This window comes from Macaca mulatta, chromosome 6 (assembly GCF_049350105.2).
Source record: "Macaca mulatta isolate MMU2019108-1 chromosome 6, T2T-MMU8v2.0, whole genome shotgun sequence".
NCBI lineage: Eukaryota > Metazoa > Chordata > Mammalia > Primates > Cercopithecidae > Macaca > Macaca mulatta.
The window spans coordinates 32,539,652-32,567,237 of NC_133411.1; the positions used below are offsets into that span (position 1 = coordinate 32,539,652).

At 38.0% G+C, this 27,586-nt stretch overlaps 1 protein-coding gene across 2 annotated transcripts in view; it reads left to right on the forward strand.

Annotated features, from left to right (window-relative positions):
- Positions 1–5,778: 5,778 nt before the first annotated feature.
- Positions 5,779–27,586, forward strand: part of CDH6 (cadherin 6) — a 136,173-nt gene continuing 114,365 nt past the window's right edge. Inside the window, exon 1 of one of the 2 annotated variants that reach the window (XM_015139786.3) lies at positions 5,779–6,224. The gene's annotated coding sequence lies outside the window, so the exon portion shown is untranslated. The remainder of the gene's footprint in view (positions 6,225–27,586) is intronic. The other variant, XM_015139785.3, reaches the window with a different exon arrangement.

Sequence of the window (27,586 nt, forward strand, 5' to 3'; positions counted from 1 at the left end):
AGAATGATAACAGTATCTAGTGCATAGGCTGTCAAAAGATTAAATGTGAATAATATACATGGTGAACAAGTACTTGGCACATTGTCTGTATGCAGTAAATATTAGTTACTGTTCTCATCAAAATATTGAGGAACCCATTTTCTATACTTTAAGCCTGAAGAGAAAGCAAAGATAAGCAGTGAGTAAAAGTAGCTGCAGACTGGATCATGGGAGGCATGCTAGTCTGGCCTCTCTAGCTCTAATGAGACATCTGACTTCGGAGAAATCTCTCAACTGGTGTGATTCTTGTTTTCTCATCTGCAAAAAATCAGAGGTTGGATCCAAGTTCAGGAACCTCAAGTTTGACAAAAATGTAAAAGATCATTCAGTTCCAAATGTGATGCTTGAGCTCATTTACAACAAGCGCTTGTCTAGATTGTGACTGAATGTCTTCAGGGATGGGGCTCATGTCTGTCCTAAAGCTGCCAGGCCCTTTTATCTTGAACATAAATGGCTTGAAAATCCTTTCGTATGTTGAGCTGAAATCAACCATCTGCATGTCATCAGAGCTACAATACCATTGGTAAGAAGTAGCACCATTCTTTAATGTGTTGCTGAGAAAGAAGAGACACTGACAAGTATATGATGACATGATGTTTTTCTTACCATGTCAATCGTAAGAGACATCAAAATTTCAGAGTAGTTAAAATATGAAAATATGAGTGTCTTACAATCAACTAAATGCAATTATCATCCAGTGACTTCACCAGCTGATCCTAATTAAAGTCTATGGCACTCTAAAACCTAGTCTAATTTTCTTTCATAGGACAGTTCCTAAAGTATTTGCAGAGTATCCTTGACCAACTTAAACCTCTCCTTTTCCAGTCTTACCACCTTTAGCTCATATGCAAATCTTAAGACTATAACCATCTCCAGCTTCTGTCTACAGAACCCATTCTAGTTTATCTGAATCTCTTCTTATTCATACATGCAAGCACTAAGCACTTTTTCTACCACCCCAGATAAAAAGATGACCAAAACAATGACTCTGCCATCAATAATTCAATGAATATGCACTCTAGAACATGTAAACAATGACATCAAGCCAAAGTGCTATAGGTATTCTGTGAAATGCAGTAGAGACATAAGCAAAAAAAAAAAAAAAAAAAAAAAAAAAAGTATATTTAAATGTAGTACTCAAAGCGGAACAGAAGGCTGTAGGTGAGGTCTGTCTATTCTGAAGAGAATACTAAAGCCTAGACAGAGGATGGTCTTTCCATCTTCTCATCTTAATCTTTGTCTTCTTTTTGACAGCCATGATATCCTGTAAAATTTTGATGTTCTCAAAATCTATAAAATCCCAAAATGTTTTTTAACACATGCTATTATATTGTCTTTCCCACTCCAACCTGTCACTCTTCCCATCAAGTGCTTCTATAATTGGAAAGGGGTTGGTGGGAGAGAATTATTTTTTCCTCTAGAGGAAAGTAGAAGATGTTCTGTTTATTCTGGTCTATACATTTATTTAGAAGAATGTACTGAGACAACACATTTCCTCTTAAGGAACTGTTTCTTCTAAACAAGGACATGCCTCTTCATTGCCATAATACAATCTTGATTCTCAGTCTACCAAACTTGAGTTGTACATATCTGATCATGCAAATTTATATTTTACTACAAACAGGGAATAAAATGTAAAAAGAATTCAGCAAAATTGAAGTCCACACCACCTACTATCAAATGCCCAGAGTACTAAAATACCCTGTGTAGGTCAATAACATTTTGCTGCTGTGCATTTATCTCATTTGGAAATCTTCTGGCTTATTGCAATCTACCTATAGTGATGAGTCAACTATAATGATCAAAAGGGAAATGTCTTAATGCATCCTGGGATCCAACCCACTTTAAATAACAGTATTGGAAGCTGTCCCAGGATTAGAAAACCTGGATAAGCACATGAACTTTGTGTGAATTTCAGTTTGTATTGAGATGTCTACGGCTCTTACAAAAAGGAAATTCCATTGAGATTTCTTGTCTCCTTTGTTTCAATTCAGTAAGATCCATAGTGGTTAAAGCTTTTTTCCCCATTAAACACAGTATGTGTATGGCATGTGTGTGCGCGTGTGTGTGTGTGTGTGTGTGCAGCAGAGGTAGGGGATGGTCATTCATTCCTCACTGAAATCTGTGCTTGTGCACACCATGATGATTGAGCCATAGCATTGTAGTATGTGAGCTTTTCCTAGCAGCAACACATTTAGGATTAAGTTTTAGATCAATGATTTGTATTGGTTGATCAGAACAGCTGATGCCAAGATTCTTAATTAAGTTCATGGTTTAAAAAGTGAATTTTTTCTCCTAATCAAGAATAATTGTTAACGATCATGAAAACATTGTTATCAGATAATCATTGCATACAGATTTGTATTATCTAAAAGAAAGTCAGAAAACTTGTAATTATTTATTTATATGCATCCCCATTATAAAGATAAGACAGCCTCTTAATCATCTGAAGAGAGATATAGTGGAAGTTGGAAAATCCTTCATCAAAATTAATATCCCTAATAATGGTTTATAAAGGAGTTTTTTTAAAAAAAATAGAAATTGAAACTTTGCAAGCTGTAAAAGGAGAGAAGTACCAGTAATTTTGACTGAAGCATATAAAGTAATGAAGTAGCCTAAAAACTGATGAGATGTTTCAGCTGTACCAAACTACTGAACAAAACAAGAGAGTTGGGGAACAGGACACTTTCTGGACTGTCTTTCCAGTATATAAGGATACTCCTTAAATGCTCCCCCTCTCTTTGATCCTGGGGGTGCTAGCCCCAGCTGATGGGTCCAAAACAGTACCGGCCAATCAGGGCCATTTTCTTTTCTTTTCTTTCTTTTTCTTTCTTTCTTTTTTTTTTTTTTCTGTGGCCCAGGCTGGAGTGCAGTGGCACAATCTTGGCTCACTGCAACCTCTGCCTCCTGGGTTCAAGCAATTCTCCCAATTCTCCTGCCTCAACCTCCCAAGTAGCTGGGATTACAGGTGTGCACCACCACATCTGGCTAAATTTTTTTTGTATTTTTAGTAGAGACAGGATTTCACCATGTTAGCCAGGCTGGTCTCAAACTGCTGACCTCAAATGATCCTCCCGCCTCGGCCTCCCAAAGTGCTGGGATTACAGGCTTGAGCCACTGTGCCAGGCCTCAAGGCCATTTTCTAAGAAATTGGAAAGGGGGCCGAAAGAGAAACCCTCCTTTCGACAGGTAAGCTCTGGAACTGTTGGGGTGCCATTCTGCCCTGTGGACTGAAGGATGAAGGAGGCAGGATGTGAATGAAGAGGAAAGGAAAGCAGAAGCTCCCTGAGGAGGAGATAGAGCTAGGGGTACAATGCTGGCAGCTTCTTCGCACCTGCCCTTGGGCCTTTCCAGAGACTGCAGAATTTCCACTCTTAGCTTTCAGGAGAAACCCTATACAAAGATGACACATACCTCTTCATTTGTTTAACTATCTCTGATGGGCTACTGTTACTTGCCAACAGGTTTTGGTGTGATGATAGAGAACAAACCAGAAACAGTACTTACACAACTCCAAGTAATCATTTAACCTCAGTAACTCTCAGTTTCTAGTCTCTGAAATTAGAATAAAATAATTCTGGATATTTACATCAATCCTGTATTTGCAGATTAATAATTATTGTGACAAATGTTACTAGAAAGCCTCAAAAATTACATAAAATCCTTTAGTACAAGTGCTGTCTTTTATATAATTTAATGCTGCCATCTGAACTGTTCAGAAGCAAACGGATTGTCCACTCATAAAGTAGTTGTTCTAAACACCTTTGACATGTAGCTTAATGGGGTTTGAAGAATAGTATATTGCAAACAATTAGAGGTTTCCTTTGTGAGATATTAACTGCTTCAACAGTTAGAAAATCAACTTCACTATAACCCTCGTCCACCATAAAAATCAGTCAATTTGCACATTTTTTTCTGCTAAAGGTGGTCTTAAAATATGACTTATTTTATTGACATATGTACATATTATGTATTCATGTATTCTTCTACTACCACATATGCTAATAAATTATACCTGTACATATAATCTGTGGGTCTCTATGTCTGCATACACACCTGCACACCCTTTTACCAATAATATTTCTGCTTCTTGTGTGTTCCAGTTTCACTGCCTTGGACATGTTGTGTAACCTCTGCTGTCTCTTTATCAACCTGTTTTCTCTGTCTTAATAGGGAAAATATTACACCACTTGTTGAAGGATGAATTAAATAAAATAGTCTACAAAAGTACTTTGTAAGCAGTAAAGGACTACACAGACACACAGAGCTAATATTTCCAACTAAATGTATAAGAAATGCATAATCTGAAGAATGGACTATGAATCCAAAACAGCTTTCTTCCCCATTCTTTCTTCATATGTGTTTAAAGAGCTCTAAGAAAAGAAAATGTTCAGCCTCTTTTCACAAATTGGTAGTAATTCTTCATTCGGGGAAGGTCTTTTCCAGAAAGAAACTCAAGTCTTTCCATCATCCATGTGCCGAACATCTGTGCTAAAACTATTCCATGCACACTTCTTTGAAGCACTGGCTGCCTAGAGGAATACTTTGATTTGGGCTTTATTTAAATGCCTGAACTTCTATTGGAGAAACAAAAGGTTTTCTAGTAAGAGCTCAGTTGGGAACAGGACCAACCTCCAGCCAGTTTAACCACTCAGAGGCCAAGCAGCCTGGCATTTCTTAGAGCTCTGTGCAATGAAAATCTCCCTGAGAACTTGCAGCACAGGCGAACAGCTGGTTTGGGAGGCTAGTGACCCTGGGTGCAATCACTGTGGTAATTAGATTTAATTTTCCTAATCAAACAGTGGCTGACTCCATCATGCCTATGTCTCCTATGTAGAAAATCATTACTCTCATTTAATGGTACTTTGACGTGTTTCATATTTTTGTGGCTTAGTACCTTAATATTAGATATTACCTCTTTGTGACTATCAATCTAGCCATTCAAACAGCTATGTGTACCAAAGAGTTTAATTTGGAGGTTACCCTACTTAGGCAACTTTCCAGAAGGATCTTCTAACGTTAAGCAGACCTTGAATATCATTGTACACTCCTCCTCTGCAAGTCTTTTGTATGCTTGTATCAATTCATTTAGAACGATGGCATCAGCCATAAGTCATTGGCAAGCCTGAAGGGTTTGGGTTTTGAGTGTTTCTGCAAGCCCAGGGAAGTACGACATCCTGGGGTCACTCCAAAAGAGTAACAGAGATCATGGGGCTACGTGAAAGCGTGTCTTCCTGGAAGGCGAGAAGGAAAGACATGTATGAATCTATCCATGTCTGCTTGCATCTGGAGAACGCCTGTTCTGTTGTAAAGAAAAGCCATCGGTATTGTCATCTCAGGAGACCGGCTTGTTTTATGTGTGTGCATGTTATACGTGCTATCACACGAAACTGGCCAACTGATAGCGTGACGAGGTACTGTGTCCCTGGGAATTGTAATTGCTTGGTCGGTGAAAAAAAGAACATCAGACCGTTGCTGATAATAGCACAAGGTGCATTTTGATAGTGTAAAAGAGGAAACAGACGGAGTCATACAAGTTCTGAGTATATCTTAAACCCCCGCCCAAGGGGGAAAAAAAAAGAAAGAAAGAAAAGGAAGGGAAAGCCTGGGGCTGAAGGAGTGTTACAGGGAGCGAATTGCTCAGGACTTCAAACACTGGGAGTCATTCTGTCAAGGGGAGGGGGCGGGCGGGGGCAGGCACTGGGCCTCTTTAACAAAGTCCTCCTCTCTTTGCTCCCTCCCACTTCATTCACTTGCAAATCAGTGTGTGCCCACAAGAGCCAGCTCTGCCGAGCCCGTAACCTTCGCATCCCGAGAGCTGCAGTTTCAGCGCGAGAGCAAGAACGGCAGAGCCGGCGACCGCGGCGGCGGCGGAGGCAGGAACAGCCTGGGCGGGTCGCTGGGTCTCCGCGGGCGCAGGAAGGCGAGCAGAGGTGGGTTCGGGCTCCGTTGGCTGTGCGTACATCTCCCATTTTTTTAATTCTGTAGCGTTGATGAAAGCCAATCAGAGAGAGAGCCCTCTCCGCCCGGTGGGTGCCGCGCGCCGGAGTTGGGAGGAATGCTCTCAGCCTGCGAGCCCGGGTCGGGGCGGGCGCACGGGTCCGGCTGCGCGGGCGGCGCTGCTGCCGCTGCTCAGGACTGACGCCTCTTCCCGGGGAGCCTGGGCGCCGCTCCTCCGCCTCCCGGTAAGACCGATCCGCCGTGGCGCTGGGTGGGGGCACGGGGAAGCGGGCCGCCGGAGAAGGACCCGCTGCCTTTCTCTACGCCGGCAGAGGCTGCCAGGGGAGCTCCGGCATTTGCAAAGTTGGCTGGTCAATTACCAAAGGGCGCCGGTGCGTGCAGGACCCGCTGAGCCATTTGGGGCTTGATTTATCTCCACCTGCCCGCATCATAAGGGTCTGTGCGGTGACTGCTTGGGCTGAGTTCCATTTCTTAGCTTTGGGGGTAAAGCAGAAAATCAGGTAGTCTGAAAACTCTGGAATGCTCCCAGTAGGGAAAACTTAAACTAAAGAGACGATTTGGCTGGGAGAAGGAGCTAAAGAAAACTGTTAGCTTGCATGTTCCGGGCAACGCCTGCCGGCTCATCTAGGACAGAAATGCTTAGGTTGCGAGGAAAGTCCAACACTGGACTCCGAAAATGGAGCACACTGTCCAGGGAAAAGTCATGTGGAAGGCGCAGCTCGCTCGTGCTCCTCCACGGCTGGCCAGGCTCAAATCTGGGGGATAAAGCCTTCCCCGGACTGATTGGAGAGTAGTTGGAGTGCGCTTGGTTTTAGGTGCCAGATGCAGGAAAATTGGAGCCCCCAATGCGTTAATCCCAGAATTTAATAAAAAGGGACGCTGCAATGTGGACTGCAGCAGTTGCACAGCTGAGATTACTTCTGTAGTTAGATATTCTGCCGTGAGTTACCGTAGATCTCGAGATGGCAGATGCTGGAGAGGTCAGCGTGGTGCTAAGAAGTGTTGTCACTGCTGCAATAAAATCCATATTTTATGGGGAGTTAAATGCAGGTCTCTGTTAGTGCAAGGGGCTGGCCACCTGAGTTAACTATGACTCAGAACATTCAAGAACCAAGAAGTTTAATCATCTGGAATAGCCATACTTTTCTCTCTCCCACTCTCATTAAAAAAAAAATAATAATAAATTATGATAGTCACACTATACAGTTGTATCAAACCGTGTCTCTGCGAATCTTCACTTTCACTTCGTAAAGCACACAGTGGGAAGGAAGAAAGAGGTTTTCCCTGCAAGAATGTTGCAGGAGTGGCTGTCGTGTACATATATGGCTGCTCTGGAGGGGTGCAGACCAAAATATGGGCTTTCTGAATGGTTAATTATCCAGGGGGTTGCAAACTCCTCCCTGTGTTGGAAAAGGAACCCGGGGATATGCCTAGTTAATGTACACCTCTTCCAAGAAGGACTAACAAATATGTTTATATGAATTTTGCCAAGAGTTGCTTATTTTCTTTATTTTCTTACTGAAAGCTTTATCTGAAAAGGAAAACCCTTAAGATTTTACTTTGAGAGAGACAGAGGAAAAAAAACTCTTCCAGTTTCACTCGAGACTTGAGCATCATGCCTTGTGTAATAGTACTTGCATGGCTCTATGCTTGCTATTTTAGAGAACCGTAAAACCAGTTGTGTGAAGAAAGGGGTATACTTGAGCAGATGTCTTCATTATGTCATAACCAGGAGGGCAAAGTTTATGCCAGAGGCCAGATTGTCAATGCAGAGCTCAGACACTTAAAAGAAATCCAACAATTGACTGGAAAATGCAATCATATAGGATTGTATCTCATCCCCTTTTGCTCTTTGGCGTGTTCTAATTAAAAAGGTACTGAAGGAAAATAAAAAGCAGATATTTTCCCACCTAATGTAACGGTTCATGCCATACTTTTGAAGCAGAGGAAGTAACCAATTTCTTCAGAAAAACTAAGAGGCAGCAGCCCATTTTTGAAGGAAAATGGCACCAATTCAGTTTTACTGTATTTGTGTCTACAATTATCTTTTGCTACCATTACAAGAAAGTGACAGGTTAGTATCTCCATAGGGACTTTTAGTCCCTTTACTATCTGGCTTTTACACCAATTTATTGCACTTACATTTTGTACTGCTAACTCTGCAAAGATAATATATGGAAACATAATCATTTTCTACCAACTTGCCTACTATCGAAAAACGTGTACCCTACCTCTTCCACCCACCACTTCCATCAGCTTTGCAAGGAAAAACTTACTGAGGCACTCTTCCTTTTTAAGAAAAAAATGTATCTTGCAAAATACTGCTTGAGACACTTGAAAATAGCTAAACATTTTCTAGAAAGCACAGCTACAGTCACAGGGTATTACATGATACTGTATTATTATAGCAATACATTGCAACAAGTTCTGAAAATTGGGACTAATTGAGTGAATGTCCCACATAGGGATTTCTTTAAAAGGAACGAAATGTGACAAATATTCTGAGTGAAACTACAATCTTCCTAACAAATTGAAATGTGTGGTCCCCTCTTCTGGTCCCGTAGTTGCTTTGCAGTCATGAATGCCAATACACTAAGGCTGAACCCTTTGAACTATTCAAACTTTTTTTAGTTGGAAGGGACCTCTAGTGGGTCACTCCATGCATTTCTCCCTGGAGTTCAGTTGCAGAATGGATTTTGTTATCTAAGATGAGAGTATAACAACTTTTTCTCTGTAAACAAGTTAGTATTCTCTAAGCACTATCTTAATATTTGTGACAGGTCAAATCATTATTGCTATTATTTCTGTACTTTCTCTAATTTAGGGGACTTATAAATGTTTTTATGGTTTTCTGAATATCTAGACTTTTGGTAACTGCTGGATGGTTCCAAATAAAGCAATGGCCAATTAATAAAGAATTTACCATCATCAATATAAGATTTTCTTATTTCTGACCTTCCCAAGACTCTACTTCCTTACTTCTAATTTACCCAGTAATTATAACATTATATTTAGAACTCCAAAAGTTCTACATGAAGAGTGCCCCCCCCTCCACCGAACAACAAAAGAAATATTTGCAGGAAAAAAAGTACGATGATTGTTTCAGAAATCCGTGAACATTCACAAGTTATGCTGAACTAAAGCCATCTAATTCAAAGAATTCCCTATTCAAATAAATATGTTGAATATCCAAAAGATGTTTAGATACCTGTGTCACCCTTTCTCCAGGTTTTTTCTGTTTCATTTCTTTCCTTGATGTATCACAACACATTTTAGGTAACCTACTCCTTAAAATACTCTGCCTGGAACTTGGAGTAAGGTAACTTCTGTAGGGTGAATCAGCCTCTTCTGCTGACAGCCTGCAGGTTTCAACTTCCAATTTAAAAATCTGTTCTAAAGTTTGAAATGTGTTCCAAATGAGATAACATCCGGCAAAATCCAGTTGCCTTGTGCTTCTTGCTTAGTCACGGCTGCTTATTCTTTGGTGTCCATCAGAATTAGGGTCTCGCTTATAAAAATAACAAGCGGTGACTCAGTCTGAATTGTATTCCTAATAGTGTTTCAACCTAGCAGTGTCTACTGAGCACGCTTTATTTACTTCACAAAAAAGTGAAAACGTAGATAACCAAACCTTCTCTGGTTTAAATGTTTTTCTGAATAATGATTCTAAATTCAAAGACTCAAGAACATTATGGTAATAGGAGAATTGCAGAAAGAAGAAGGCATACACACACACACACACATAGCACACAGTTGTGACAGTGTTCCAAGAATATTAGAAAAGAAATACAGAAGTGCAGCCTTTAGGCTGATTTTCTTTTCTTCTTCTTCTTCTTTTTTTTTTTTTTTTTTTTCATGTTGTTTTCTCCATTGGGATTTTTATTTTATTTTGAAGACAGATGAGTGCTTGAAGCACTTTCCTGAAACTAAATAATAGTAATATTTTTGTTCAAGTTTGCCTCTTACAAAGATTAACTGGTCTACTTTTTTTGAGTTTCTATTCATACAGAAGCCTCTCTTTTTCAAAGCAATCTTATGAGGAACTTCAGGTTCTCTCTAGTTAACTATTGAACTAAATGTATATAGTGTTTGTGATGCTATCACCCACAGAGTAGGAAGATAAGGCAAGAGGGGAGAATATAAATAAACCTTCAAAAAAGTGGTGCACTTAAAATTACTACAAAATAGTTGGGTCAGAGGGAGCCATCTATAGCCAACAGTCTAGTTGTTCAAAATTGAACTATCCAAGAAATTTTCAACTCTTCCAACAAAGAAAACTTATTGAAGGCTGAATGCTGTGAGCACACATTCATAAATGTAGAGTAGACACATATGCAGAGACTATTTGAGATTATTTCATCTTATTTCATCTGGTTAATATATTTACACTTATACCGTTGGGAGCTGGTTTCTTCCAGCAATCAGATCACCTTGCTGTGATTTATAAGAGGTAGAGTTTCATTAATGCCAGAGTGTTAATATTAAATTTGATTTGTCATGTAAATGGGCAGCACGGGTTGCAAGCTTTTCTTAGTATATGTGGTACTATCTTGTGAGAGAAATGACTTATGAAGAAGATGAGGCACATAAAGCTAGCATACCACAGGGTATGATTTATCTTCATATTTCAGCACTTGAAAGAACACTGTGTTTTTCTCTTTCTCTAATTTCCGAAATTGGTAGGTCTGGCCAAAAGATATCCAAGAGACCTAATAAGTTATAGGAAGAGAAAACAGCAAGAAAAAATTAACTTCGAGAAGTGTCCAAGTGAGTAAAATGGAAAGAGATGAGGAGGTAAATTTTTACAGCAGAGGGAAACATAAGAATAGAAATAGAATCAAAATTGCCATTTTTACATAGGGTGCATTTTCCTCTTTATAAATAGTGCTACTGTTAAATGCCACTTTATAAACATAATTGCATCATTAACATACTTATACACACTACTCTTCTCTACCATAAAGTGCAAACTTGAAAATTACCTTTAAAAAATCACCATCTAAGGTAGATAACCCTGGGTGGATGGTAAATTAACCAGAGGAATATCTTTTTTAAAGTGGTCTGAAATCACATCAGAATCAAGGAAAAGATTTTATTGGTGCATTGAAGAATATCAGCTCTTTTCCTTCATTGTCCTGCATGCTAAATAGAAAAACTGTGTATTCCTCTGATGCCTACAATCCAAAGTATACAGTAATAATATAGACCGGCCGGGCATGGTGGCTCAAGCCTGTAATCCCAGCACTTTGGGAGGCCTAGATGGGCGGATCACGAGGTCAGGAGATCGAAATCATCCTGGCTAACACGGTGAAACCCCGTCTCTACTAAAAAATACGAAAAACTAGCCGGCAAGGTGGCGGGTGCCTGTAGTCCCAGCTACTCAGGAGGCTGAGGCAGGAGAATGGCGTGAACCCCGGAGGCGGAGCTTGCAGTGAGCCAGGATCGCGCCACTGCACTCCAGGCTGGGTGACAGAGCGAGACTCCGTCTCAAAAAAAAAAAAAAAAAAATAATAATAATAATAATAATAATATAGACCAAGTATTCTACTTGTCACCCATTTGGATCCTGTGTGTGATGTAGCATGATGAAAGGCAGAGCTACAAGACAGCAAGCCCCCATCTCTTTACATGATGTGTGTATATATATGCTCAGAGCATATATATCTACACACACACACATATATATAGTGGATAGAAGGAAAAGAGTTGATAATTATGTATGTGTATATATGGTATATATCTGGTATATATATGTGTATATATACACTTTACATGGTATATATACACACACATATGTGTATATATATGCTCAGAGCATATCTATACACACACATATAGATATATGTAGTGGATAAAAGGAAAACAGTTGATAATATATGTGTGTGTATACATATATACATATATCCAGCGAAGATTTAAAAAACCACTATTTTGGCTTGGAATTTTTATACATCCAAATAATAATGATAATAAATAATAAACTAACCTTTACTGAGCTTTTCTAAGTCACACCCTGTTCTAAGTATTTTACACGCATTTCGCATAGCAATACTTACACAGTAAATCAGAATGACCCTGCTACACTTATATCCTCTTTACTTAGCCCTTTTTTGGTTTGAATTTCCAGGGAATCTCCATTTAAGCCAAGCACTTAATGAATGTGCTGTTAACAAACAATTGTGGTGTCTTGGAAGTAAAAGTGTGACTCTGAGAACTGCAGAGCAACAGAGGGCGTGGGAATGATTTTATTTTTTGACCAGAGCTTGGCAGATGTGAAGGCTGAGGAAGATGTTTTCTAAGTTATTCATTTTTGAAAAATAATCTGCAAGCATGTGTCAGAATTTATAATTATAGTAGAAAGCATTGTGTGGGCCATTTTTCTGAACATAATGATGGTACCTTTTATAAGAGAATAAACATCTTCTCCTGCCTTCAGAGGGATCTTTATGAGGGAGGGAGTATTTCAGGAAGGTAGCTAAAATGACACCTGTTCATTGCATTGAGATGGGAGAGACACCTCAACCTCACAGCACCCACTAAGGGCATCAGTCCATTCTCAGCTCGTTGACATTACCATGGATGTAGCATTTGGGACTCTGGGTAGAGCTAAGTAAGATAGTGTTTGTGTCCTTCCTTATCTGATAAGTAAAAGTATTTTATTTTGTGACCACAATTATTTCATTACTTCATTACTATCACAATTTGGTATTTGTTCTGAATGATTTATCAAGTAAAATTTCACACACACACACACACACACACACACACACACACACACACACATACATATACACCACTACCATGCCACCGGAAGACAATCCCCACAAAAACAAGGAAAGAAAGAGGGAGGGAGGAAAGGAGAAAGGAAGGGAAGGAGGGAGAGAGAGAGAGGGAAGAAGGGAGGAAGAAACCCTCTTAATACAGTCACATTTTATATGGTTGACATGATGAGCCATTTTCATTATATTCTATTCTTTCTATTGCCACCATTCAAAAAGTCATGTAGTTAATCTAGCCTTCAAGGAAAGTTTGATCATTAGAAATATAATCAGAGAATGTGAGACATAGGAAGGTGCTTAAAGATGACTTTATCTAATACTCTTCATTTAACTGTGAGAAAATTGATGACCAGAGAGATGAATGACTTATCCATGGATATATTTGATTTATTTTGTTCTGTTATCTCTATCTTTCTCTGCTGTGGCCTGAGTTCTAGTTGTTGAATATTCTTGCTTTTTATCATCACCATTTAATTCTGGCATTAAAAAGTAAAAAGGAAATTTAAATCCAGAATATTATTATTTATAAGTATTCTGTGAAGGGACAAATGTGGAAACTTGTGGTGAAGATAAGGATGTAGGCTTCTTTAGGAATTTCATGTGTTCCTACATTTTGTAAATTTCCTATTGCAAAGAAGAATTAACAATTTCCCTCAAAATATTGACCATTGCTAGGGAGACATATGATAAGGTTTGGGGTTTTGTTTTATTTGTAATGGCTTGATGGCAGTTTTGAGTAAGCCTTATCTAAATCAGTGATTCCCCAGGAGACCAAGTTGTATCCATCTTTGAAACAAAAAATTATTAGTGGTTAGATATGAAAAATGATGACAACCTATTGTGTTTCTCATAAATCTCAATTTGTTTGATTTAAAGAACTCAGACAGTGACCTTCCCACTGCTTTGAAGTTAAAATGTCAATTCTTTCATGGAAATATGGGGAAAGATTATGATGGCTTTTTCCATGGCAAAATTTAAATTTGGCAAGTAACTCAATGTCAATCCTCTCCCTTTTAAAAAGTAAAACGTTAATGTTCCATGAAATCCAAAAATCTGGGGACCACTGGTTTATACAATGACTGACATCATGTTGAAAAATGATTGACCTGGTTCTCTTCCTTCTTATCTGGATGAACAAAAAGTAAAGGGGAATTATAATTATATTTAAAACACCAAAAAGACAAACTAAACAAAATCCATTTAATCAAAAGGTATCCTTGAGTCTCTTAATTAAAACTTATAGAGATTAATACTAACGTTTGGAATACTAATATGATCTTTGACCATATTAACAGATCCTCAAAAAAAATATGCTTTGCCAAGCTCATGGCCAGAATGTGTCATTAATAATGAATTTTCCTACTTGATTACATAGTGGATAATTCAGTGGGAAATGAAAAGTTTTAAATTTATATCTAACTCCATAAGCTGGAACAAACACAGCCCACCTTAACTATATAAATTATAAAATGGGTGTCTTTTTTTTCTAAAAGTGAACTTTGTATACTTGTAGACAAAAATTTACTAACATGTTGGTCTGTATTTTGAGGTATGCATTCAAAAAGCAATTGCCTTCTAGTGTATAGTATAGATTTCAGTCATTAAAATGAGCTTATCATATTTTTGACTACAAAGCTTAAATCTCCTTTTGCAGAATTAAACAACAAAGAGTTTCATTAATCTACTATCATCCATTTGAAAATATTTTCAGGCTGGGCATGGTGACTCACGCCTCTAATCTCAGCACTTTGGGAGGCTGAGGCGGGTGGATCAACTGAGGTTAGGGGTTTGGGACCAGCCTGACCAACATGGTGAAACCCCGTTTGTACTAAAAATACAAAAAAATTAGCCAGATGTGGTGGTGGGCACCTATAATCCCAGCTACTCAGGAGGCTGAGACAGGAGAATTGCTTGAACCCAGGAGGTGGGTTGCAGTGAGCCCAGATCACACCATTGTACTCCAGCCTGGGTGATAAGAGCAAAACTTTGCCTCAAAAAATATATATATATACACACACACACCTATATATATGCAACTGTATGTATATATACACACACACATATTTATACATATATACATATATGTGTATATATGTATGTATAACATATATGTAACTATATGTATATATACACACATATATATATGCGCAAAATGTATATATATTTGCAACTGCTCAGTTTCATACTCAACAAAATATCCTAAGGTCCCCTTAGCAACAGGTGCTAATTTAACACCAATCAAAATGGCGTGTGGTCAGTCTAATTACCAATGCAAACTGATGAAATCTGCCATGACTGTTATATTACTGCTGACTCTTCATTTGAACCAAATTCAGTGACTTTTCTCCCAGCAATTATTCTCATATTAAGCTATTTGTTTAAAAGTATCTAGTAGAGATATTGTCAGTGTTTCATAAAGGATTAATTCCATTAGTGTGGCCTTATGATAAATATCAGTGCCACATTTTCACTCTCTGATTCACCTGCCTTTTTATAAAGAGAGAGAGACGTTTCAGGCAGGTCTTAATTAAGACAACAGAATGAAGTGGAGTCACTTACAAGTTAGTGTACCCGGGAGGAGCTGGTCCCAAACCTCCAGATACAAAAAGTGCCTGCTCAGCAATAACTTTTGCATTCATAGCAAATGCGATTACCTGGAAGAAAATTGCATTTAAGATAACAGGGCGGGAATGTCTAATGCAAGCGCTATATTTAGATATTTTGTCTTATACTTTTTCTTCTTCCTCAAGTTCACTTTTAATTCTGTCACCACACTCCAAAATATCTTTCCAAAGAGCACTGTGGTTTGTTTTTCTTAGAAAACTTTTTCTTCTTGAATTTAAATGGGCATGTACTTTGTGTTCCAAAAAGCAATGAAATTAAATTGAAGAGATAATCTTAGTACATGAGTGGACAGAGCAAGGTGCTTAGTGATTATCCAAATAAACACTTTCTCCCCAAATGTAACACGAAGGAGGACGGGTTCTTTATTTAAAATATGAAGTTGGAAGCAACATAAGAGTAAAGTGCTCTCAAGCAACTGAGTTTAATTTGATATAATAAAAGATTTCTATGAGGTAGGCAGAGAAAGGAGAAATTATTGAAACCCTAAGCTGGATTAATTGGGCACTATAGAATAAAAAGTTTGCTTTGCACCTTTGAGGTTCTGAACATTAATTGAGCATATGTTTGCTTCCCAATTTCTCACTAAACCAAATTGGATTTTTAAATGGCTTTTTTCTCTTTTTTCTTTGTACGATAATCTTTTTATCACGGCTGGTTAGAGAAACCAACCACAGAAGACGAGAGCCAAACCTGTCCCATTTTGGATTTTAAAATATGCACTAATGTCTATAATCTTATAAAAGACTTTAAAGCAAGAAGTGAAATTTGCACTGCATGTTAAACTCCACAATCCAAAAAAGCAGCTACAAGACTCTGACTACTAAGGAGATGCTGAGTTTGTCAAGTACTTTCCAATTTAGGTTTTCCCTGATTGACAAGTGTTCCTAAGAATGATATTCAGCCAAGACTTTTGGAAAATCCATTATTTAATTCCCTGCACAGCAAAAGCCCACCTGATACAAACATAAGATGCTTTATGGAATAAATAAATCCAGGTTGGGGGAGAAATGAGAAAATGTTTTTAAAATATCACTTTTCCATCTCAAGATGAGAGTTTTAAGATGAGGGCATCCCTTGTAACTGTAAGCACATAGGGAAGGCTCAACAAATGCTTACTAGGTGAAATTCTTCTCATGTAAGCTACAAAAGCACCTCTTAAGTATTTTTACAACTGATTTCCTGTTCAAGCTTATTCATGCCAGTGAAAATACAACTTTTCTATCTCATGCTAACAACTTAATTTTTTATAATTCTGACCACTTTCAAATGAGCCTATTTTGAAGGAAGCCCTATCAGTGGTGTCCTGAGAGCCAGGAAGACCAAGCAAGTTGATAGGGCAACCGAGCTTTCAACAACGGGGCCACCAGCCCTCACCTTCCTCCAGGCAGGCATTTTATTAAAGTTGGTATTCAACATTGTTGCCTGGAGCCTGATTAATAATTTATGCCTTCCAAAGCAGATTAGCAGAATTCTGTCATTTTGATTTTTTAATTCTTAGTTTGTGTTTGGAAACAGAATGTACCCCCTGAGTTTACACTTTTAACATATTTTATTTTTTAGAATTCATACCTAAACTAAACAATGTCCTTGCCAAGAATTATTTTCTCTTACAGTTTTAGTATCCATGTGTGTTACCATGTATTTTCTATAATAAATAAAACAATTGCTTATTTTCTAAGTGAATGACCTTTTTTTTTTTTGCCCCTCATTCAAATAATCCTATATGTTCTTGTTAAAGTATTTTGAATTTTGTTACTTAAGGATTAAAAATAAGAAAGATGATTGGGAAAATGGAGTAGAATAATAAAACCTAACACTTAGCACTTACAATATTTCAGGCATCATTTTAAATATCTTACATGAATTTAATGTTCACAACAAGACTTTCAAGTAAATACTGTCAATCTTCTCAATTTTAAAGATAACACTAGGGAACAGAACAGTTATGCAACTTGCCCAAGGTCACACAGTTAGTTCTTTTTGGAGCTAAAATTAAATCGTGGCACTGTTGAGAACCCACATTGTTTTAACTATTGCATTCTTGGCCTTTTGTGCTCTATATACATGTACTGAGATCATAGACAGAATAGATAGATGACAGGTAGATGACAGGTAGATGATAGATAGATAGATAGATAGATAGATAGATAGATAGATAGATGATAGAATCGATGGAAAATATATAGATAGATAGAAGACAGGAAAGATAGATTCAAATGTATGAATCTCAAATACAAAAAAAGTCAAAGGTATATGGATTTTGTATATACATATATATTATATGTAACATGTACACATTTCTCAGGGCTTAAAAATACAATTAGAAAGAAAACTCATTTTCTTTTTCATCCTTCAGTGAGTGTATAAGTATATTCTTTAACAAGTGAGATCAATTAATTATAGCCCAAAGCAACAGATTTCAGCCTCATAGAGGCCTTTTAGCTTTAGGCCTGTCCGCTTTAATTTGAGTCAGTCTTATAATCACTTACTCTTGGTCCCAAGGAAAACCTCGCAAGGGTGTTTGAAAGGTTCAGATTCATCATTAATTACTTTATTCATTCTACAATGTTTATTGAGGGCCCCTGTGCTCAGTTCTAGAGAGAAAGCAGGTAATAAGACAAATATACATTGACTAGCAATTTAGGGAAAATAGATTATTTCCTCATACTCTATCTATGTATACTCATACATACCAATAATACTAGCTTTGTATATAATGAATAGGATATTCAGAATTTATTATGTTTTCTATTCTCCCATACTTATATCTTACATTAATACAGAAATTAGCTGTGAGTTTCATGATTTGTAAGGTTTTGTAAGGTTTCTATTCATCTTCAGGTTTGACTTTGAACCTCCTACTCAGCTTAGAAAGAAACACCATACCTCCCTTCACTACCAAAAATTTAACATGGTTTTATATTTTTGATGGTATGCCTCAGAATATTTTCATGGTGGTTCCTTCACTAATCCCTACAATTTCCCCAGTGAATTTGCCACAAAGCACAAAGCCATACATACACTGGTCAGTGGAAATACAGTTCATCAAGAAATCAGTCTACACAAGAAGACTAGTTAAAATTTAGGATTGAGGTGATGGGATTTCAATTCAACTCAGCCATTTAATGAATACTTTTGGGCAAAGCATTGTGTCGAGCACCACAGATAATGCCATGCTTCGATGTCAGATGAGGTGCAGTCTGTGGTCGAGATTAAACATGACCATTAAAAGCTGCTATTTTACAAAGTTAACTCTTTCAGAATTCAGGTCTTTTAGTCATGAAATCTATTGGGCTCTACCATTGCTAACTTTGGAGTTGAGTGTGTTGACACTCACACTCCATGCTAATATCCAGCTGACCAGTGCTCCCACTTATGTTTACCTGGCCAAATCTTATTGGATCTTCAGGGCAAATACCAAGAATCTGCTTCTCCAAGAAGCATTCTCTGACCCCCACCTACCTGTCTCGCTCTTAGCTTACATTCCTCATGGTGTGAGTGTGTCAGAGCCTTTACTTAGTCTAAGTGTAACTGTAAAAACATCTTTTCAAAAGTCTCTGCATGACTGTCTAGGCCTCACCTATCAGACTGTAAGCATCTGGAGGACAAAACCACTGAGTCTTCCTTTGACCAACAAGGCCTAGCCTTGTTTTTGACAAATGGCAAGAACACATTAGATGTTTGTTAAGAGAACAAAAGGAGAGAACTCATTATGAAACTCTGTACTACATTTATATACTTCTCTACATTTTTCATGTTGGAAGTTAGTGTTCTTTTCTAATAATTTGATTTCATTTGGGTACATTGAAGCAATACACTTAAGAAGCAAGAAGATTGGGGCCAGCCTTCTAGACTGTTCAAAGGGGTACACCCAACAGAAGGGAAATATTCTCAAGATGACCTTGGTGCCTGTTGGGGTGATCAAGCCCAACACCAGGCCATCGGGGTCAAAGTCCAGCAGGGTCAAAGGAATGAGAAAAGACAAGCTAAGAGTGCATAAAGTGGGTCCAGGGGGCCAAAGCTAGATTGGAGGCTGCGAAGGCCCCAAGCTCTGGGAGTCCACACTATTTGTTGGTGGGGTAGAAAGGTAGCAGTGCATCAAGCATAGCTGTGATGGTTTAGCGTTTTATTTGATGCATATAGAATATGCTCTGATACTTGAGATAATGGAGAGCATGTTTATGAGCCTGGGAGAGCAACCAACAAGTCTGTGCACATTCCAGAGTCTACGAGGGGTTTTATGCCCTGAGCCCTGGATTCCTTCCAAGCCACAAGGGATTTCATGCCCTGGGCTTAGATTTGTGGTGCAGCAGGGCAGCTTTCCACCCTTTGGCACAGAGCTTGGTGTTCCAAAGGCCACGAGGGGCTTTAGACCCTGGACCCCGGATATCCTCCAAGACTCTTTTATATTATGACAGACAAGCCAGTCCTGCCTCAGCTCTTCTACCAACAGGTGCCTTTGGCCAAATGTCTGAAATAGGGTTACAGATTCTATAACTGATGGATCTCCTAACAGAATAATTGAGTGTCTTATAGGAAAGTTGACATTTTTTTGGTCACTCTACTCCAATGCATTGAATTGTTTACAGTTTTTGTTAATTTGTTTATGGTGGAAACTGTGGCTGTTTATTATTTCTTATTGGTGTAGGCTATTATGATCAACTTTGCTTATCTTTTAGTTTTTTATCAACCCATAGTAGTACATGAAACTGAATCTACAAAAAAAAAAATATGGAAAATTCTTATGTGTGTGTTTCATGAGCAAAATTACCTTTCCTTTAGATTCCAACCTTGGAAATGTTTCTTGAGTTTCTACAGGAAGTCTAATACCAGATTCTATGTACCTTGTTGTCCTTGAACATGGCTGTACCAAAAAGATTGAATTAAATTCAACTGATTATGTAGTCCAATTTCATTCCTTAAGTGGCCGTCAATGCATGGAATAGGATCTTCATGAATATAGCTTGGCAGTGAAACATGCAGTTCAACTCAGCTCTATCTGAGCATGCCAAATGTTTTATAAGGTTGTGAGATGAAGTGGGAGAGGTTTGGATGATTTCCCTTATATTTCCCCTATTTAATGTGATAGCCATCATTCTGAAGCCAAAGGTATATAGAGAATTTTAAACTTATTAATCAATAGAATAGAAATTAGTTGTTTTTTTTTTTTTTTTTTTTTTTTTTACATAAGTGAATTTCCTAGACCAGAGTAGGTACCATGGTAGCTTCTGGCAAATGTTCTACTGCATCTCACCACTGTGGGAAATTGTAACTTCCAAGGAAAAGGAGTAGAAATTATGGACTCAGAAAAATGAGATCAGTGATTCCCAGCATTGTGCTTGAGCCTCTGCACCATTCTCTTGCTTAAAGCCTTCCAATCAGTAACGTGTCTTATTAACACAAGTAATCTAAACTGGTTAAGGGCATCCTCTCCCACACTGCACATTCCCAGCTTTAGAATGATAAGTAGAGAGTTAAATAATTTTCAGGAGTGATTAAGCTAGTGGGAGTAAAGGGGAAGGCAATAAGTAACCCTATTAATGGGAAAGGCAGTCAGAAAAGCAAGTTACAGTCATTCATGCTCAGCATCCTAAAGATCTGATTGCTTCTCACTCTGATTCTCTAAGTGTTTTCAGCTGGTGTATTGGGATACTTTGGACTATGAGTAAGAGAAAATCCCATTTCAAACTGGCTTAAAAAGAAGTAAAATTATTATTTTACATAAGAGACAGTCTACAGGAAAGCAGGCTCCAACTGATCTGTTAGATCAGTGATATAACCAAAATCTCAGGATCTTTCTGTCTCCCTCTTGCTATCCTCAGCATCGAAGTCATTCACCTGGTGATTTGCCTCAGAGTCGAAGATGGTTGCCGGTGGCAATTGGAGCTACACCCTTCCTTATTTTTGTCTAGTAGAAAAGAGAAAAAAAATCTTTCTCACAATTAAGGATTAAGGGTAATGTCCTTCAGCTCATTGTGCCAACTCAGGTCATATGACCACTCAATACAATATTAAGTGCTGGAAATTCTAGATGCTATTTAGCTTTTTAGACTAAAGGCCCATTCTTGGGACCAACTTTTCTTAAATTGTGTGTGTGTGTGTTTGTGTGTGTGTGTGTTTGCAGAAGGAAAATACTTGAGCAAAACTGAGATTCCATTTTGAAGAAAGAAAAAGGTGAGAAACATGCTGGGTAGTCAACAAACACCATCTACTATAATTTAGTCACTTAAAGTCAGTATCACTGGCGGGGTGCATCGACTTATGCCTGTAATCCCAGCACTTTGGGAGGCCGAGGTGGGCGGGTTGCTTGAGGCCAGGAGTTCACGTTAACATGGTAGAACCCATCTCTACTAAAAATACAAAAATTAACCGGGCATGGTGGTGCATGCCTGTAATCCCAGCTACTCAGGAGGCTGAGGCAGGAGAATCCCTTGAACCCGGGAGGTGGAAGTTGCAGTGAGCTGAGATCACGCCACTGCACTCCAGACTGGTTGACAGAGCGAGACTTCATCTTAATAAATAAATAAATAATAAACAACTATTGCAGATAGTGATACTGATACTAAGTGAAAATATAAGCACAGTCATCAGTATCTGCAGAGAATTGGTTTCAGGACACCCCTCCTTCTCCCAGCAGATACCAAAATCCAAGGATGCTCAAGTCTCTTATATAAACGGTGAAGTATTTGCACATAACCTACCTACATCCTCCCATCTCTAAATTACTTATAATACCTAATACACATGAATGCAATGAAATAGTTATTTTACTGTATTTTTGTACTTGTATTATTTTGTATTACTATTTTTTGTTTTTCCTGACTATTTTTGATCCATGATTGGTGGAATCTGTGAAAGCTGAACACACAGGTACAGAGGGCCAACTATTGTATAAGTAAAGGATTCAATGGAATTCCATCTAATAAACTATAGCTTCAGAGGTAATAGATAACAAGACCCAAACCCACTTATTCTGTTCAGTGAGGGTTACCTGCAAAATAGCAATTTAGAGCAATACTAACTATTTGAATGACCTCTGTTCCTATCTTTTATTTTAGCTTGTGTGTGAAATGGGTTTTTGGTGTGTTTGTTTTGGGAATAGACTGACTAGAAATACATCACTGTCCAAAAGGAAAACATTTTTTTCATCTAGGGATTTGAGGCTTAACTAGCTGGAAGGAAAATATAATTTCATTTTGTTCTCATAGTCTCATTTAGAAAATAACCTTAAGAGATTCAAAGGACATCATGCTATGTGAGCACTTTCCTTGCTCTGTGGGGTGGGGGGATTTGGCTTGGGCTTCAACTTTATGAGTATGTTCTGAAGTGTTTCTTGAGAAAGTTTTTGCCTTCAGCTCTTTCCTAAACCACTAGAGCTTTAAGAAACAAAAAAAAAGTGTTCTTCAAAAATAGAATCACAAAACAGTTTTCTTTTTCCTTTCTTACTATAAATATCCCAAATCCTTCTTTAGGAACTTCTTTCTCTTTTAGGTTTTATTGGAAAGGCAAATAAGCTGAAATGCAGATGTTTATCTAAATCCAAGTCAAAACAGTATGAGAAATAATTATAAAATATAAAATGAAAAGCCAACAGAGTTCTACATCTATTATCTGGGTAATTTTAGGCAGAAAATGAGGTTCTGGGGGGTTTTTTTACAAATGCTTTTAGGTGGTTGTGATGTATGCCACACAACAGGATGTTCCCAAAGTGGAATAAAATCTAAAATCTTAAATTTTGTTCTTGATCTTGTTTGTATTCCCTGAGAACTGACCTTGCCACAGTGTGAATTCGCCTCTCTGCAAATGTAACTAGGACAAATATGTTTTGTTTGTGGTTAGGTTTTGTGTTTTGTGGGGTTTTGCTGTTGTTGTTTGTTTGGCCTAGCAATTTGGGGACAGAATTAAGGAACCATAACCATAAAAACTCCATATTTAATTAGGAGACTAGCTATATTTGTGTGAAATCTGGAGAAAAGGGGGCAACTCATCACTGAACTCTTCAACTGTCCTACTTCTGTATGACAAAGGGAATCCCATGTTGACTGTGTAGATGTAAGAACTACCTTGTCCAAAAGATGCCCTGTTGGACATTTCTCTTATGCAGTTTCCACCAATAAAATGAGAATAATGATACTTTTTACTTAATCAAGGTGTTGTGAGGAATAACTCAGTTAATTGCTAATAGAACTTTCACAAGGGGTCTAGCATGTGAAAACACCCCCAAAATGTCAGATGTTTCTGCTGCTGCTATCACTGTTGTGACTATTATTTCTTCCAAATTTTCAATCAACTTGGAGGTCTTGGGTATTTTTAAGCAACCTGCAAGCTTTTTAAAAATTTTTTTTCACTAATTGGAATGAGCCATGACATTTTTTTGTATCACAAATATAATGTGCCACCGGGGGTAATAGTCCCATAATTCTACTCACTGAAATGTGATTTGGCTGAAACCGCAATGTGCCAAATGCGGCTGAAATTCAGAATTCCTCAGAGCCTCTTCAGCACCATTCCCTAGAAAATCTGCAACCCGATTTCATTTCTCATTTGAGCTTAGGAAGGTGTGAACCAACTGCAGCCAAAATTAAGTAAGAATGGGAGATGTAAAATCTGTGAAGAAGTTTGTCGTCTGGGCCTGAGGGTATTACTCTAACCTGTCTGCCTGCCTGCCCTTGTCCATGGGATAATGACTGGAGAAAAGTGATAGATCACAACTGTGGCATCAAAAACTCATGGTGTTCACATGAACGTGCGCATGCCCACACACACATACAGCTCCACCACCAACAATGCCCCAAATAAAATGGGAGAATTGACTTACAATTCTAGAAATCAAGGCTACCAGCTAGTTGAAGTTGCTTTTCCAGCCCACGTAGATGCCCCTGGACACCTTCCTTTGCTATTCCCCACTCCTATTCTTCCAGTAGTCATTTATTCATAATCACTCATTCATTTACTCATTTATATCTTCAGCAAGTACTGATTGTTTGCCTACTATGTACTAATTACAGAAGATAAGATGATAAGCATAATTACTTTTCCTTCACCAAGAGCTTTACGTCTCTAGAAAAATTCTCAAAAAATATGTGGTAGAAGTTATTTTGAATGTGTACTCTTCAAATCTGAAAACACAGATGCAAGCTACATCACTGGCTAGATAATATTGGATGTTATCTATAGATAATAGGATGGGAAAGAATGTTAGAACTCAAACAATGAAAGTACAGAATGAAGGCTGCAATACACCCATCAGAAAATCTCCCAAGCAGCACAGGTTGCAGATATTCAAATGTAGAACAGATGCATTTTACTGCCAGGATGAAATGCTTAAAATCAAAATCGTATCTCCAAATCACACTCACAGGAATTAACTGTTGGTGTCTCTGTCCTGTGTGGAGCTCAGCAAGAAAACAGGGGTGCTCCTCAGCTCTTGGGTGAAAGGCTCTAGAGAGCAGGTGATGGGTTGGTAGGGTGGTGGATAAAGGAAAACAGCAGACTGTTAAGTGAAAGAAACAGCCCAGTCTGTGGAATAAACTGCTGCTTAAACAGGTTTACGCGGAATGTGATTGTATGTCTTTTTAACAGCCTCTAAAAGTCCTTTTTTTAAAGCCTTTTCGGAAGTAGTTTCCTCTTTTCCTGTTGGACTGTCAGTTGGCAGATGCCTCTGGGAAAGGGGGATCTGCTTTCTAAAAGGCTCTTAAATAATGTTGGTTAAAAATTGCTTTTAAAGCTATCAGCTGAATAGCACATTGCCCTCTTCCCCTCACCCTCCCCAGCCCTATCTGATTTGTCAATTACCTCCTTCAGAAACCTCTCTCCTTCTCTGACACCTGTGCTGACATAACATCCCCCCTCCTGGCAGGCACCTGCCAATTCTCACTGAAAAATGATTGCTAAACATTTCAGCACCAGCTCCCAAGAAGAATTCCCTCCTCTGCCCATTGGCACCATAGAAACAGCCATTGTTCCTCGTAATTGTGAGTCCGAGGCTTCTACTTTGTAACTCCCTTCCCCTGTGGCATTCATGAGTTCTGGAACGTCACCACTGGGGAGGGCCTGTGTTGAAAGGGCAATGATGTACCAGAGGGGGCCTTGATGACCAGAAAGGTGCACAGAAAGGAATCTGTGCCTTAAAAATAAAAATTTAAAAAATTTAAAAAAAAAAAAAAAAACCAGGCAGCAGGCTGGACAAAGCCAGACACACTGGGCAATGCTTCTGACTTCAGAGAGAGGTCACAGGGCAGGTCAAACAACTCAACCACTCTTGTTTTTAACGTTTTTCAGAATTAAATTCTGCAGGCCATTTTTCTACATCCTAAGGGGAAAAAAAAATCATCCATATATTTTTAAAAGGCATTAATTAAGTTTAGCTCTGACACCCAAGAGTAATAGTCCCTGACCTAAGCCCCAACCTCCAACTAGGGGATTTGGATGAGGCTAATGGTGGTTGCACAATCAGATCTGTGTCGCATATTGAATATAGGTCAAAGAATGACTGCTCTCTGCAGAAAACAAAAATAATCTTTCTAAGACACCATTTCATATTAGCATAGGCCCATATGCTCAGGATCAGAAAGAAATTATGTTGTATCTAAAAGAAATCACATTGGAAGAAAATCACATTCGAAGCTAAGGCATTTGGCAATGGAACCACATTTCTGTAAGCCTTTATTTACTGATTGCAGATAAATCTTGACCTGAAATTAATGAAAAAAAAAATGTGAGCATGTCCTGGTAAAGTTTTGGAACCTCTTAGAAACTGCCAACTTTGAATGATTTCATACTATAACATTCATCTTGCTACTTTCAAAATGTCTAGCTTCAAAATGTTTGAAACTTCAATGTAAAAAGCTTCACAATTCATATTAGTTCATTCCTGAGATCCAATGCAAATGGATTAAGTTGCATATATGAGTGAATTGATTTTACTGTTTTTTTTTAATCTAATTTCTACAATTGAAATTATAGTCTTGCTGCTGAGGAGGTATCTTACCCACTTTGGGATAAATTGGCAACTTTTTTCTACTATAATTCTCAGTGAATATTCTCTTGAATGATGTCTATAATTAACATTAATATATTTTCAACTATAATTAGAAGAAAACTCCTTTAGTAAGCACCAATCAACTAGTTAAGTGATGCTTTCTGACACTTTGTTTATTGAAAATATTTAATTACTTTTTAATCCTTTAAATACAATATCACATAGAATTAGATACTACATTTATTGAACCATAATAAACTGCTGTGGGTATGAATACTATTCAACCTAGGTTTCAATATAGTTTCCACACTGGGTCCCTGAAATAATTTAAAACATTTAATTTTCTGGTTTTACTATCCACACATTTAAGAATGCTGTGAAGGTAATAGGTTTAGGGGTACCATCAATATTTAGGTAATAAAAAATGTAAAACCAAATAGCTGGAAGTCAATTCAGTTCTACCATGTAAAATAATTGCTGACTGGAGCAAATCAATGCTTTGAAGATGTAACCTAATAAAAAAATATAACTCTGATAAAGTTAGGTAAATTGAGAATTCTAGGTCTGGTGTGCAGCAGACTCATTATTTATTCCAAAATGATGATTTTAATGTCTCCATGTCTATTTCTTTTTTTTTTTTTTTTCTCATTGTGGGTATTCAAAGTCTCCATGTCTAAAGTAAAGAGCTTTGCCATGGGTATCCAGATGCAGGATAGAATCAAGTCTAAGAGTCAAAGCCTTTACCTGGTACTCACCAGCAGGGTGAGCTTGAGAAAATCACTCGATCTCTTTTTCTCTCCATGAGCTACCCCCTAACATTATTAGGAAGATTGAATGAGATGGATGGTAAAGGCTTTGCACAGTTCTTGACTCATATGTAAGGAAACCAGCTCCCTTCGTAGAATTAAACCTGGATTATCCAATTTGACAACGGACAACAAATTTCCACATAGCAACCAAGAGACGGATGACCTAAAACCTGTGTTTCCTGACAATGACTGTGTGTTTACACTCACCATCATAAAGCAGGAAGAAGGCCCTTTGATTTTTTTTTTAAATCTATGCCCTCCTACAGCAAAAGTATAAAGGGGTCGTAAGGTGTTTTAAAGTTCTGCAACATAGGCTATTATATTATTTAGATCATTCATTTATGTACACATTCAATGAAGTTTTGTAACTTAAAATACATCTGACTTTTTTT